Here is a 16,056-nt window from a genome sequence, read left to right on the forward strand (position 1 = left end):
TGAACCATTTGAGGATAAGTTGCATACACCAAAGATCTTTACCCCAGATGCTTTGGTGTGCAGTTCCTAAAAATAAGGATATTCTTCTGTAAAACCACAGGACAGCTAGCAATTTCAGTAAATTTCACATTGACACAATACTTTTATTTATTCTACTTCCATATTCCAATTTTGTCAATTAACCCAGTGCCCTTTATTGTACAGTTTGGTTGTTTTGTTTTGTTTTGTTTTTTCTCTCCTTTCTAGTATAGTGTCCAATACAGGGTTAGGTAATATATTTAGTTGTCATTCCTCTTTAGTCTTTTTTTTTTTTTTTTTTTTTTTTTAAGATTTATTTATTTGAGAGAGTGTTGAGGAAGGGGCAGAGGGAGAGGGAGATAGAGATAGAATCTGCAGCAGACTCCCCACTGAGCATGGAGACCCATGCGGAGCTTTATCCCACAATCATGACATGAGTCAGACACTTAAACAAATAAGCCACACAGGCACCCATATTTCTCTTTAGTCTTGCTTAATCTGGAACAGTTCTTCAGCCATTATGTGTTGTTTAGGACAATAATATATATATATATATATATTTAACTTTAGTTATTATTTTAGAGCACAAGTGGGAGGGGCAGAGGAAGGTAAAAGATTCTCCGGAAGATTCCATGGAGAGCCTGAGATCATGACCTGAGCCTAAAACCATGAGTCAGATGCTCAACGAACTGTGCCACTTAGGCGTCCCTAGGACAATATTTTTTTTTAATTTTTTTTAAATTTATTTATTTATGATAGTCACACACAGAGAGAGGCAGAGACACAGGCAGAGGGAGAAGCAGGCTCCATGCACTGGGAGCCCGATGTGGGACTCGATCCCGGGTCTCCAGGATTGCGCCCTGGGCCAAAGGCAGGCGCTAAACCACTGCACCACCCAGGGATCCCCCCTAGGACAATATTTTTGAGGAATGATTGGTTGGTTGTTTTTAATAGCATGTTCCCCATTTTGTATCTGTCTAATGTTTCTTCATGATTAGATTCAGAGTATATATTCTTGGCCAGAATACTATATAAGTAATTTGTATTCTTCTCAGGATATCATGTCTGGAGATACATTATGTCTATTTGCCCTTCAGTGGTGATGCTCATTTTGATCCCTCAGTCAAGATAAGATGCCTAGTTTCTCCACTGTATAGTTACTTTTATTTTTTCCACAAATATAAGTGGGGAGACATTTTAATACCGTGCAAGACATTTTTTTAAAGATAGATTTTAGAGCAAGGGAGTGGGGTAAAGGATGTGGGTAGAAGTAGAGAATCACAAGCAGACCTCCCTGCTGACCACAGAGCCTGATGTGGAGCTTGATCTCATAACCCTGAGATCATGGCCTAAGCTGAAATCAAGAGTCAGCAGCTTAACCGACTGAGCCACCCAGGCACCCCCATGCAAAACATTATTTCCATCAGTATTCTCCTGCTAGATTTAATATCCATTGATAATTCTTGCCTGAACCATTCTTTACAATAGTGGTTGCAAAGTGATGATTTTCCCATACAGCTACCCATTCCACATTTACTAATCATCACTCAGACTTTGCTGTAATCAAGGGACTTTAAATTTTTTCTTTTTATTTGCTTTTTTTCATTATTGGTACAGACTCCTAAGTTGTCATGTTTTCAGTAGTTTTTATCATTCGTTACTTTTCTTATAGTTTTGTTATTTGACTATCCCAGACTGTCCCATAGGATTCTCTTCAGTTGGCTCTTATACCCTTATTTGTGAATTCTTTCTTTCTTTCTTTCTTTCTTTCTTTCTTTCTTTCTTTCTTTCTTTCTTTCTTCCTTCCTTCCTTCCTTCCTTCCTTCCTTCCTTCCTTCCTTCCTTTTTCCTTTCCTTTCCTTTCCTTTCCTTTCTTTCTTTTTTCTTTCTTTCTTTCTTTCTTTCTTTCTTTCTTTCTTTCTTTCTTTCTTTCTTTCTTTCTTTCTTTCTTTCTTTCTTTCTTTCTTTCTTTCTTTCTTTCTCTTTCTTTCTTTTCTTTCTTTCTTTCTTTCTTTCTTTCTTTCTTTCTTTCTTTCTTTCTCTCTCTCTCTCTCTCTCTCTCTCTTCCTTCCTTCCTTCCTTCCTTCCTTCCTTCCTTCCTTCCAACAAGGTCTTCCAAGCTTGTGTACTTATCCTGCCTTAATCCTAGAATCAGTCAGTGATCCAGTAAGCCCTGGTTCTTTTTAGTGGAAAATGGTATTTGACATCAAGATATGGTACTAAGTGTACTTACTGCTACTAGGGTATCTGCTTCTGGGCTCTTTAAGTAGACAGAACCAAGAAATATCCCTGGGTGGCGCAGTGGTTTGGCGCCTGCCTTTGGCCCAGGGCGCGATCCTGGAGACCCGGGATCGAATCCCACATCAGGCTCCCGGTGCATGGAGCCTGCTTCTCCCTCCGCCTGTGTCTCTGCCTCTCTCTCTCTCTCTGTGACTATCATAAATTAAAAAAAAAAAAAAAAAAAAAAAGAAGCTTATTAAACATGTATGAACCAAGAAATATGTATAAACATGTACAGACACTGTGGTACCATGTGTACTAAAGGTTTCTTAGTCTTGGCATTATTGACATTTTGGGCTGAATAATTCTTTGCTGTCGGATCTGTCCTGTACACTGTCCATTGTTTAGCAACAACCTGGGCTTCTAGGCACTAGGTGCCACAATAAAAAATGTCTCCAGACATTGCCAACTCTCCTTTGAGATGGGGAAGCAAAATCTCTCCCAATTGAGACCCACTGATAACATACATATCAATACCCGTACTTATTTTAGAAATCATTAGGCTATCCCCATACTTCTAAGTCCAGTGTAGTCCCATAAGGTTCTTTCTTGTTTTCCTCCCTACAGTATTTATATCTTTCTTCTGTAGTAAGACCTGACCCTCAGCAATTTCAACACATTGACTCATTTGCTCAATCCTAGAATACTTTCAAAATAGTTTCAGAATTGTTACACTCTTACCACTTGAAAAAACAAACTTTCCCAGAGAGAGTTTAGAATTTGTACATAGTTCTCCTCCCATCCACTCTGCCTAAGACTGAAAATATATAATCAAATACTGTGTTTGTAAGTTATTTGGATTAGTTTTATTTTTCTCTCTCTTCCTATGGTTATATTACTTGGGTTTGAGATATACTTGGGTTCATTTGTTCAGTTTTGTGTGTTTTGCATTTCCTCTGCTTTCCCATCCTTATTTAGTATTTTGGATATGTAGAGCATTATCTATACAAAAGTTTATACTCAGAAGTATTCTCTTCTGAATCCCTTCTATTAAGTTACTCCCTCCTTGCCTCCTATAAGAATCAACCTTGTTCATTATTTAATAAAGATAAGAGAGAGAGGTGCCTGGTGGCTCCATTGGCTAAGCGTCCAACTCTTGATTTTGGCTCTTAGATTCTGATCTCAGGGTTGTGAGATAGAGACCTACATTGCTGGGCTTGCACTAGGCATGGAACCTGTTTAAGATTCTCTTCCTCTGCCTCTCCCTTTTCCCTCCCTTTCTAAAAGAAAAAAAATAAGGTGAGAGAAATACATGTATGTTTTGTTTCGCCTTTTTTTTTTTTTTTTAAGATTTTATTTATTCATGAGAGACACACACACAGAGAGAGAGAGAGACAAGCAGAGACACAGGCAGAGGGAGAAACAGGCTCCATGTAGGGACCCCGAGGTGGGACTTGACCCCGGGTCTCCAGGATCACACCCTGGGCTGAAGGCGGTGCTAAACCACTGGGCCACCAGGGCTGCCCTTGTTTTTCTCCTTTCTTAAGTAAAAGGTAGCATACCATATGTGCTCTTTTGCACTTGGCTTTTTTTCCGTTAGAAAAATCTCCTGGAACTCACACCATATCAGTTCATAGAGATCCCCCCCCCCGCCTTTTTTTTAACAACTGTGTACTGTGTACATACCATGTTTCTTCAACCATTCTCCCATATTTGAAAAATTAGGTAGTTTCCACTATTCTGTAACTATAAATAATATTATAATTAATAACTTTTTTGTTATTGAAGGTATATCTGGTTTTTAATTATTCTTGTTTCTAAGTCCAGATCTTTTTCTTCTGGATGCCTTATGTGCACTGACTGCAAGTCATCCTTATTACTCTCATATCTAAGATTAATATTTAAATTTTATGGCCCAAAATAGAGCTTTTAGTTTTAATAAAAATCAATTGAGGAGAGAACCTAATTTCAGGTAGTTAAATTTGTAGGGAATTTTAGGTAAGAATAGACTTAAAGAGTGCTTATTAAAGAAAGAAAATTGGTCTTACATCTAAATGTAAATTTGAGGAATAGAAAAATCTTAAGAGTTTTTAGTAAGGAGATAAAATGATGGCTTTTACTTTTTCTCCCATTTTTAAAAATAATATGAGTATATATTTACTGAAAGGAAGAAACAAATGTTTACCTCTTATGAGTAAGATACATTTTGACACTTCAGTTTGCCTTTGCTTCATTTTAGCATTTCTAATAGGTTGGATACCAGTTAGCTTGTAAAAAGCTTTGAGGTATTTTGGTTGTAGAAATGAAGTAAATATTGACATACTGGAACCTGGTAATTTGAGCAGTACTGCTAAGTGTGATTCAGCTCAGCAAATGTATATTGCCTGCCTTCTTTGTTTTACTACTCTGAGGCATATAAATATTGAATAATAACAAAATCATTTATGTGGATATGACAAATATCTTTATTTTACAGATAAATTAGGATAGGAGAAATTAAAATTACCAGTTTCATGACTAGTAACAGAGGCAGAACGAGTTTCCCAATTTTAAGTTCACTATTCATTAAACACAATTCTATTACCAAAATTTATATGTCAAAATGTAAACATTACCCCCTCCTCAGTTTCTCAGTCCCATTTTCTAGTGGTAGCCACCATTGCCTTGATAGTATAATCTTTTCAGATATTTTTCACATATTTACTTTTTTAAATTAATTTATTTATTTATTCATGATAGACATAGAGAGAGAGAGAGAGAGAGAGAGGCAGAGACACAGGAGGAGGGAGAAGCAGGCTCCAAGCCGGGAGCCCGACGTGGGACTCGATCCCGGGACTCCAGGATCGCACCCTGGGCCAAAGGCAGGTGCCAAACCACTGAGCCACCCAGGGATCCCCTTTCACATATTTACAAAAATGTCTTGCACATCTTTTTTCCTTAAGATTTGTAAAATAGAACTGTATTTTACAACCTGTTTTTAATAATTTTTGTCAGTCTTTATGTGAATTTGGAAATGGCATTATCTGTTAGTTCATCTTATAGTTACTTTTTGTTTGTTAAAAAATATATTTTTTTATTAGAGAGAGAATGTCTGTTGGGGCAGGTGCAGAGGGAGAGGGAAAGGGAGAAGGAGAAAAGTAGACTCCCCTGAGTATGGAGCCAGATGCAGGGCTCTTTCTGTCTCAGTGACCTGAGCTGAAGTCAAGAGTTGAATGCTTAACCCATTGAGCCACCCAGGTGCCCCATCTCAAAGTTACTTTTAGCAAAATAAGCTTATACCTCTATTTCTTTTTTAAAGATTTTATTTATTTATTCATAAGAGACACAGAGAGAGGCAGAGACATAGGCAGAGGGACAAGCAGGCTTCCCTGCAGGGAGCCCAATGTGGGACTCAATCCCAGGACCTGAGCCAAAGAGATGCTCAACAACTGAGTGACCCAGGTGCCCCACACCTCTATTTCTGTATCAAATTTTACCCATTGATCTTCCATGAAAAATGAAGAAAGTCTTTTTTTTTTTTTTAGGTTGTCCCCATTGATAATATTTACACTTTGTTTAATTTGTTGCTCACCCCGAATTCTTTTTTCCACAACTTTCCCATTCTTGTATTCCCTTTTTGGTTTAACAGGTATGTTGTAATGTAATTGACATACAAAGAACTGTATATACTTAATGTATACAATTTGATTGAGTTTGAAACATTTTTCTGTTCTTACTTTGATTACTCTTGTCAGTTGGGTAGATTTTTTTCATTATGTTTCTTTTTCAAGATGGATTCCTAAAGGGACCTCCATGAGTCTTCACATGTTAGAGATTAATTTTTTTCTTGCTTCCATAAATACACAATTCTTGGGACGCCTGGGTGGCTCAGTGGTGGAGTGTATGCCTTCGGCCTAGGGCATGATCCTGGAGTCCTGGGATTGAATCCCACATCAGCTTCTCTGTGTGGAACCTGCTTCTCTCTCTCTCTCTCTCTCTCTCTCTCTCTCTCTCTCTCTCTCCCTCTCTGTCTCTCATGAATAAGTAAATAAAATCTTTTTTAAAAAATAAATACATAATTCTTAGGTTACACATTTTTTTCACACTCAGAGTTCTCAATATTAAGGAAAAAATTACCATGTGTAAGACTGCAAATAAAAATCTCAAATTCCAAAAATGCAGATATCACATAGGCCTCATTTGCTGGCCATAATGCAATAAAATAAAAATAAATAGCAAAAGGAGAACTAAGAGAAATCTATTCAAATAGACATTTAAAAATAAACTTCTGGGGTGCCTGGGTGGCTCAGTTGGTTAAGCGTCTGCCTTTGGCTCAGGTGGTCAGGTTGTGATCTCAGGGTCCTGGGATCGAGCCCTGCATCAGGCTCACTGCCCAGTGGGGAGTCAGCTTCTCCATCTCCCTTTGCTCCTCACCCCCTTTGCTCTCTCTCTCTCCCCCCTTCTCAGATAACTAAAATCTTTTTTAAAACTTTCTGTATATTTTGGAGTTAAGAGAACAAAATGAAACTTAGGAAATGAAATCATAATAATGAGGTTACTTATAAAAACCAACATAGGGGATCCCTGGGTGGCTCAGTGATTGAGCGCCTGCCTTCAGCCCAGGGCCTGATCCTGGAGTCCTGGGATCGAGTCCCGCATCGGGCTCCCTGCATGGAGCCTGCTTCTCCCTCTGCCTGTGTCTCTGCCTCTCTCTCTCTCTCTCTCTCCCTCATGAATAAATAAATAAAATCTTTAAAAAATAAAAATAAATAAAAACCAACATAGCATACAGAAAATTGGATTGTCTGAGTCTTTTAAAAAACCAAAGGTCAGAGGGGCACCTGGGTAGCTCAATCAGTTGGGCATCTGTCTTCAGTTCTGGTCACAATCTCAGGGCCCCTGGGCTCAAGCCCCAAGTAGGGCTCTCTGCTCAGTAAGGAGTCTGCTTCTCCCTCTGCGTCTGCTCTTCCTCCCGTTCATTCTCTCTCTCTCTCTCTCTCACTTGCTCTTTCTCAAATAAACACAGTCGTTCTTTAAAACCCCAAAACATTGGGCAGCCCGGGTCACTCAGCGGTTTAGCACTGCCTTCAGCCCAGGGCATGATCCGGGAGACCCACATCAGGCTCCCTGCATGGAGCCTGCTTCTCCCTCTGCCTGTGTCTCTGCCTCTCTCTCTGTGCCTCTCATGAATAAATAAGTAAAATCTTAAAACAAAACAAAACAAAACAACCAAAGGTCAGAAGTGAACTACACATTCAATTCAAGAACAGGGGTACCTGAGTGGCTCAGTAGGTTAAGCGACCAACTCTTGATTTCAGTTCAGATCACGATCTCAAGGCTGTGAGATCGAACTCCAGTCAGTGGGGAGTCTGCTGGAAATTCTTTCTCTTTCTCCTTCTCCCTCTGCCACTTCCCCAACTTGTGTGCGATCATACTTGCATGTGTGTGCGCGTGTGCGCTCTCTCTCTCACAAATCAGTAAACTTAAAAAAAAAAAAGAACAACAAAATAAGCCCAAAGGAAAGCAGAGGCAAAGAATTAAAATATTTTTTAAAAAGCATAAATTAGGGGATCCCTGGGTGGCGCAGCGGTTTGGCGCCTGCCTTTGGCCCAGGGCGCGATCCTGGAGACCCGGGATCGAATCCCACATCAGGCTCCTGGTGCATGGAGCCTGCTTCTCCCTCCGCCTGTGTCTCTGCCTCTCTCTCTCTCTCTCTCTGTGACTATCATAAATAAATAAAAAATTAAAAAAAAAATTAAAAAAAAATAAATAAAAAGCATAAATTAGTAACATAGAAATTATAACTTGATAAACTTGATTAGCAAAATTAAAAACTAGCTTTTCTTTCTTTTTTAAGATTTTATTTACTCATGAGAGAGACAGAGAGGCAGAGACACAGAAGGAGAAGCAGGCTCTCTGCAGGGAGCCCAATGCAGGACTTGATCCCAGGACCCCAGGATCATGACCTGAGCCTAAGACAGACGTTCACCTGCTGAGCCAGCCAGAAACCCCTAAAAACTAGCTTTTAAGAAAACCATAAAATAAAACTGATGAATAAGGAGAAAAGGCACAAATGAACAATATAGTAGTGAGAAATGCAACATAAAATGAACTCAGAGGTGATTTTCAAAATTATGAAAATTTCTATTAAATTTGAAAATCTGAATTACCAGGGTGATTTTCTTTTTTTTTTTTTTTTAATTTTTTTATTATTTATTTATGATAGTCATACAGAGAGAGAGAGAGGCAGAGACATAGGCAGAGGGAGAAGCAGGTTCCATGCACCGGGAGCCCGACGTGGGATTCGATCCCGGGTCTCCAAGATCGCGCCCTGGGCCAAAGGCAGGCTCCAAACCGCTGCGCCACCCAGGGATCCCACCAGGGTGATTTTCTAAGAAAATCATCAGTAAAATTGCTTCAGGAAGAAGTTGAAAGCTTGAATAGATTATTAACTTTAGAGGAAATTGTAAAGATAGCTAGAGACATCAAGTCCAGGCAGTTTCTAAGCCTAGACCCTAATTCTCTAAGGACCAGTAACTTTCCAGATGGTCTTCCATACCATAGAAAACAGTGGAATACTTAAGAGCTTATTTTATGAGTCTAGGATAGCGCCATTAGCACTAGGTAAGAGGATAATAATAAAGAACATTACAAGCTAATTTTTTTTTCAAGCTAATTTTTATATGAATTCAGATAAAAAATATAAAATAATATAACAAATGAGTATGTTATACATATGAAAAAAGTTAATTATGGCCAAGTATGATATATGCCAAGAACATAAGAGGTTTCAACCTTAAGAAACCTATTAATGAAAAAAAAAAACCTATTAATGTAATTATTACATTAATAGTAGGAGAAAAATCATATTCTCAGCAAAAGATAAAGAAATATTTTTAATACCCACTTTTGTTAATTTCTTTTTCTTTAATGTAGGCTCCACATTGGGTGTGGAGCCCCAAGATAAGACCTGAGGTGAGAATCAAGAGTCAGATGCTCAACTGACTGAGCTACCCAGATGCCCCAGGATTGTTAAAACTTTCTTAAAGTGATGCCTGGCTGGTTCAGTAGAGCATGCGACTCGAACTCTGGGTTGTAAGTTCGGGCCCCACATTGGGTGTAAAGATTACTTAAGATCTTTTTAAAAATTTGTTTTTTCAAAAAAAAAAATTTGTTTTTTCTTAGAAAAGGAGGAAGGAGGATATTTTCTTAACTTGAGATTGAGTCTCTCTACCTGAAATTTACAGAAAATACTGGAGATATTAAGGTACATTTCCAAGAAAGTCCAGAACAAGGCCAGAGTAACCATGCTTCTGATACCATTAAACTTGGACTTGACAATCTAACCAATGCAATAAGGCAACAAAAAGAACTAGATAGAACTATTGGAAAGGAAGAAAACAAACTTACTTGTAAGTGCTAGCATCTATATAGAAAATCAAAGAGAGAGGTGTCCCTGGGTGACTCAGTTGGTTCTCAGCCTTTAGCTCAAGTCATGATCTCAGGGTCCTGGGATGGAGGACTGGAGGGACTCTGCATCACGGGCTCCCTGATCAGCAAGGAGTCTTATTTCTCCCTCTCCCCTCCCAACCCCCCTGCTTATGCTCTCAGTCTCTCAAATAAATAAAATCTTAAAAAAATAAAAATCATGGGCAGCCCCTGTGGCACAGCGGTTTAGTGCTGCCTGCAGCCTGGGGTATGATCCTGGAGGCCCGGGATCGAGTCCCACGTCGGGCTCCCTGCATGGAGCCTGCTTCTCCCTCTGCCTCTCTCTCTCTCTCTCTCTCAATAAATAAATAAAAATCTTTAAAAAAAAAATCAGAGAATCAACAATTAGAATTACTGGATTTAATTGGTGTCCAGAAATAAGATGGCATGCAAAAATAGTTTTTGTTACTGAGTAACGTTGTAGAAAAGATTTCTTTGCCCTGTTTCTAGTGGGGGAAAAAAAAGCGAATAATGGAAAGATGTCAGAGTTCCCAAATATTAATAAAGTTAAATACAATACCAATTAAAATCCAAACAGATTTTTTCATGAATTTGACTAGCTTGATTCTGAAATTCTTCTGGAAGAGAAAAAAGAAGAAAAATAGTTACATATAAATTTTTAAAAGATCATTGAGAAAGGAACTAATTGTACCAGACATCTAAACATTGCTGTAAAGGTAGTTAAGTACAGTATTTTTGGAATAGGCATATAGGTCAACGGTTGAGCGTCTGCCTTTGGCTCAGGGCGTTATCTTGGAGTCCCGGGATGGAGTCCCATGTCAGGCTCGCTGCATGGAGCCTGCTTCTCCCTCTGCCTGTGTCTCTGCCTCCCCCAACCCCCTACCCCCGTATCTCATGAATAAGTAAATCAAATCTTTAAAAAAAAAAAAAAGAAAAAGAAAAGAAAATGATTTGCAATGGAGAAGTTTTAGTTTAGCCTGGTATTTCTCCTTACTTTTCTGCCTGCTTATCCATAGTGGTTTTTTTCTCCTGTGTTTATATTCACCAAGCTAGATTTTGAGTGTTCTTTATTTTAGGGAAATTTTCTTTTATTCTATTTGGCTATATCATATCATATCTTTGGATTCCTTTTCTTTTTATATATTTAGTTTTATGTTACCATAGATTTTGTTTGAGAGTATAAAGTTATATGATTTTCCACTTCTTTCTGGGGTTATTCTTCCTCTCTAAAGAATGCATTCCTGTATTTCATTTGCTTTGTTAGTTTTCCCCCTTCTCTTTTCCTTTTTTTTTCTTTTTCTTTTCCCTTTTTTAAAAAAGATTTTTAAATAATCGTCAAGCCCAGTGGTGTAGGGCTCGAATCTACAACCTTGAGATCAAGAGTTGCATGCTGTACTGACTGAGTCAGCCATGCACACTTTTCCTCTTCTCTTAAGAAAATGTTCATGGACTCTAAGTTGCATTCTTTCTTCTTAGTCATCTTTGAGGATAGTTTTTATTTGTGGGAAAGAGTAAGTTGGGATAGTGAAATTAAGTGTGCTGTCTTAGAACACCTTTCTGTCATACCATTATAGTCCTTTGCCCTGAAGCATGTTGCCTCTCAACTTTCCAGATCCTCTTCTGGTGAACTGACAATCTTCATAAAGTGATCTGAAACACTTTCTGGATAATTTATTGTTTATCTCTGTTAGCTAATTCTGATCAACACATTAAAGTTAATTTTCTTTAACCTCTTAATTTTGCTGTACTTATATATAGCTTCACTGCCCTAAAATTTCCTAGGGCTCCATCTATTTGTCCATCCCTTGGAGAAAAGATCCTGATCTTTTTACTGTCTCCATAGTTCTTCCATCTCCAGAAATTTGAACTCATATGGTATTTAGCCTTTTCAGAATGACTTCTTTGACTTGGCAATATGCATTTAAGGTTTCTCCATGTCTTTTCATGACTATAATGTATCTTAAAGCTGTATTTTGCTTTGAAAAACTAACCTCTGCTATTGAGGTGTTCAGGTTTCTCCTGTGCATATGTTTGAATATTATATATATTTAGCATTGATTAGAAAGTTGTTCTGCCCTGATCTTAAAAAAAATAATAGTAATAAAGATCTGTACTTACCTGTATATGTAAAATTGTACCTTGGAATACACTACAGCTACACATGTTCACGGAGTTGAGTTAGATGCCAGATAAGGCACTAGCATAAGTACACATTGTCATCATGTTGGAAATAGTTGTAAAGACTAGTGTAGGCACAATAGTTTGCATCATGGCAATATCCTATTACTGGTAGTTTTAAGGTTTAAAGTTTTGAACACGTTTTGTCTGTCTTTAGGATCTATAATAGAAACAAGAGCAATGTTTAGATCTTGTTAGTGGTTCAGTTTTCAAATAGGTATTTCCCGTTCCTTTTAAAATATTTTGGCTCAGTTTAATTGGAGAATACTCAGAGATGGCAGTTGAGTTGTTTAAATCTAGTTACTGCATATACCACTAACCTGTGTGAAGTAGAATTTTCTTCATCCCAGGCAACAAAAGCAAAATAATGAATTAGATGCTGGGGCTGAAATAAGAATGTAACTGTAATTCACATACTCTCAATTTCAGGTTTTTATATACATAAACATACGTATTTTTTCATCGACCTTAAAGTAAATATAGTTGACCCTTGAACAATATGGGGGTTGGGGTTCTGACCCTTTGCTTAGTTGAAAATCAATGTATAACTTTTGACTCCTCCTAAAACCTAACTACTATAGCCTACTGTTGAACAGCAGCCTTACTGATAACATCAACCGTTGACTAACACATATTTTGTATGTTGTGTATATTAAATACTATATTCTTAAAATAAAGTAAGCTAGAGAGAAGAAAGTGTTATTAAGAAAATTATAAGGGCGGTGCTTGAGTGGCTCAGTCAGTTGGGTGTCTGGCTCTTGATTTCAGCTCAGGTCATGATCTCAGTGTTGTGAAATCAAGCCTTGAGTCAGGCTCTGCCCTGAGTGAGGAACAGCTTGGGATTCCCTCTCACCCTCTGCCCTGCTTGTGTTGTATCTCTCTATCAAAAAAAGGAGGGGGATGCGAATCGTAAGGAAGAGTGAGTAAATCTCTTTACCGGACTATACTGTATGTACTGAAAAAAAAAAGTCACACAATATTAAGTAGACTCACACGGTTCAAAACACCATGTTGTATAGAGGGTCAACTGTGGGGGGTGGGGGTTAAGATTCATGAGAGATAGAGAGAGGCAGAGACACAGGCAGAGGGAGAAGCTGGCCCCATGCAGGGAGCCTGACGTGGGATTCATTCCTGGGACGCCATGATCATGCCCTGGACCGAAGGCGGCACCAAATCACTCAGCCACCCAGGCTGCCCTCAACTGTGTTTTTAAATATAAACTTCTTAATATATTGCTTTTCTCCACTTTATGCTTGACATTCTGCTGCTTTTTAAACTTTAAAAAGTTGATAATCATAGAGCCTATGACCATGTTGCCTATAATATCACTTCCCATACAATGATCACTAAAGTTTCTAAGTATTGCCTTGAAGTAAAATATTATAAGGGGCCTTCTGAGTTTTCAAAGGGGGGTTTAAATGTTCTGTTTGTGTTATATTTTATTTTTTGAATAGTTTTTAAGATTTTATTTATTTATCTGAAACAGTGCAAGCAGAGGGGAGAGAGAGGGACTCCTCACATGGGACTCAATGCCACCACTCTGAGATCATGACCGAAGTCAAAATCTGGAGTCAAATACTTAACACCCAGGCACTGCCAGTCTTTTTATTTTTTGAAAATTTATTTTTATTTTTATTTATTTTAGATTTATTTATTCATGAGAGTCACACAGAGAGAGGCAGAGGCAGAGACAGAAACAGGCTCCCTGCGGGGAGCCCAATGCAGGCCTCAATCCCATGACCCCAGGATCACGCCCTGAGCCAAAGGCAGACACTCAACCACTGAGCCACCCAGGCATCCCGAAAATTGATTTTTAATTGAAATATTTCATTCAGTAGAATGCATCATATTCTGATTATTCCAAATAATAAATAATGCCACTCTAGAATGAAAGAGTACTGGTATTTTTTCCTGTTATTCATGATAGACCCTTCAAAACAATAAACCAGTAAACCAAAACACATAATTCATTTGTGAATTTGAATCAAAAATTTCAAAATTGCTGATTGTTTCAAAAACTGTATTTCAGCATTCGTTAACAAGAATGAAGTAAGTGTAAGCATCTTTAAAGATAAACTAGGGGCACCTAGGTAGCTCAGTCAGGCTCCGACTCTTTTTTTTTCTTAAGATTTTATTTTTAATTTATTCATGAGAGAGAGAGAAACAGAGACACAGAGGAAGAAGCAGGCTCCATGCAGGGAGCCTAATATGGGACCTGATCCCAGGACCCCAGGATCATGCCCTGAGCAAAAGTCAGACGCTCAACTCCTGAGCCACTCAGGCGTCGCTGACTCTCTTGGTTTTGGATCAGGTTATCTTGTGGTCATGGGATTGAGCTCCATGTTGGGCTGTGCACTCAGCCGAGAGTCTGCTTCAAATTATCTTCCCTCTCTCTCTCCTCACTCTCTCTAATAAATAAAATCTTAAGAAAAAAAAAAGATAAACAAGGTATGGTCATCAGGACCAAAATTGTTAGGGATCCCTGGGTGGCTCAGTGGTTTAGCGCCTGCCTTTGGCCTGGGGTATGATCCTGGAGTCCCTGGATCGAGTCCAACATCTGGCTCCCTGCATGGAGCCTGCTTCTCCCTCTGCCTGGTTCTCTGCCTCTGTCTCTCTCTCTCTCTTTCTCTCTCTCTCAAGTAAATAAAGTGTTTTTTTAAAAAAAGATTAACAAGATATGGTCATTAGGACCAAAATTGTTAGGGATCCCTGTGTGGCTCCGTGGTTTAGCATCTGCCTTCGGCCCAGGGTGTGATCTGGGAGTCCTGGGATCGAGTCCCACATTGGGCTCCCTGCACGGAGCCTGCTTCTCCTCCCTCTTCCTATGTCTCTGTCTCTCTCTCTGGGTCTCTCATTAGTAAATAAATAAAAACTTTTAAAAAGTCTTCCATCCTTAATAAAACTGATGAAAATCAACTCTAGATTAACAACTGGAATTAGCAGACTCTAGAAGTGTCGTTAGGCTGTTAGATCCAAGAGATTCTCTTACCTTACCCTTATTTTAAGTGATAGGGATACACCTTCCCTGGTAGAAGTTCTGCATTCCCTGGTTCAACTATCTCTAATGGCATGAGACTTATTTAAACTTAAGTTCTAGGGATCCCTGGGTGGCGCAGCGGTTTGGCGCCTGCCTTTGGCCCAGGGCGCGATCCTGGAGACCCGGGATCGAATCCCACGTCGGGCTCCCGGTGCAAGGAGGCTGCTTCTCCCTCTGCCTGTGTCTCTGCCTCTCTCTCTATCTCTCTGTGACTATCATAAGTAAATAAAAAAAATAAAATAAAATAAAATAAACTTAAGTTCTAAGTTGTTTGCTGAGACTTATTTAAACTTAAGTTCTAAGTTGTTTGCTATATTTCTGTATATGTATCTTGCCCTTTGGTTGTTGTATATTATGATATTAATGCCTTGTGATATCTCTTTCCAAACCTACTCTCATATATCATATTAACCAAGCATTTACCCTCATTAAATAAAAAGAGAATCTATCCCTGATATTCTCAAAACTCATTGCTGCTCCCCAACTCCAGTGTTTTATATTGCTTATTTGAAACCTTATTGTGGAATGGGCATACTGAGGCCACTTGAGGTTCTGAAACTATGCTTGCTGAAGTCGACAGGGACCTCTTAGTGTCAGGTTCCTTGGGCACCTTTTAGACTTACTTTGACCTCTCTCATGTGTTTGTCACTGCTGTCCATCACCATTTCTTTCTTTTTTTTTTTAAGATTTTATTTATTCATAGAGATGCAGAGAGAGAGAGAGAGAGAGAGAGAGAGAGGCAGAGACACAGGCAGAGGGAGAAGCAGGCTCCATGCAGAGAGCCTGACGTGGGACTCGATCCCGGGACTCCAGGATCATGCCCTGGGCTGCAGGTGGCACTAAACCGCTGCGCCACCGGGGCTGCCCCCATCACCATTTCTTTGAAGCTTCCTTCTCCATTGCTTTGCTGACATCTCTAATTGTCTTTTTTTTTTTTTTTTTACAAAAAAAAAAAAAGGTTTATTGATTGATCTTAGAGAGCACATGTGCATTAGTTGGAGGAGTGGTAGAGGGAGACAGAAAAAGAGAGAGAATCTCCAGCAGACTCCCTACCAAGGGAGGAGACTGGTATAGGGTTTGATCTCAGGACCCTGAGATCACCTGAGCCAAAAACTAGGGAGTCAGATGCTTAACTGACTGAGCCATCCAGACTCTTTGTTCTTAAATGTTGGTAT

The 16,056-nt window shown here is 39.0% G+C and overlaps 1 protein-coding gene across 4 annotated transcripts in view; it reads left to right on the forward strand.

The window, feature by feature from the left end:
• PAFAH1B1 (platelet activating factor acetylhydrolase 1b regulatory subunit 1) overlaps nt 1-16,056 on the forward strand; it is an 84,417-nt gene that overhangs the window by 37,307 nt on the left and 31,054 nt on the right. The gene's annotated exons all lie outside the window — the stretch shown is intronic.

The sequence above is a fragment of the Vulpes vulpes genome, chromosome 2 (assembly GCF_048418805.1).
Source record: "Vulpes vulpes isolate BD-2025 chromosome 2, VulVul3, whole genome shotgun sequence".
NCBI lineage: Eukaryota > Metazoa > Chordata > Mammalia > Carnivora > Canidae > Vulpes > Vulpes vulpes.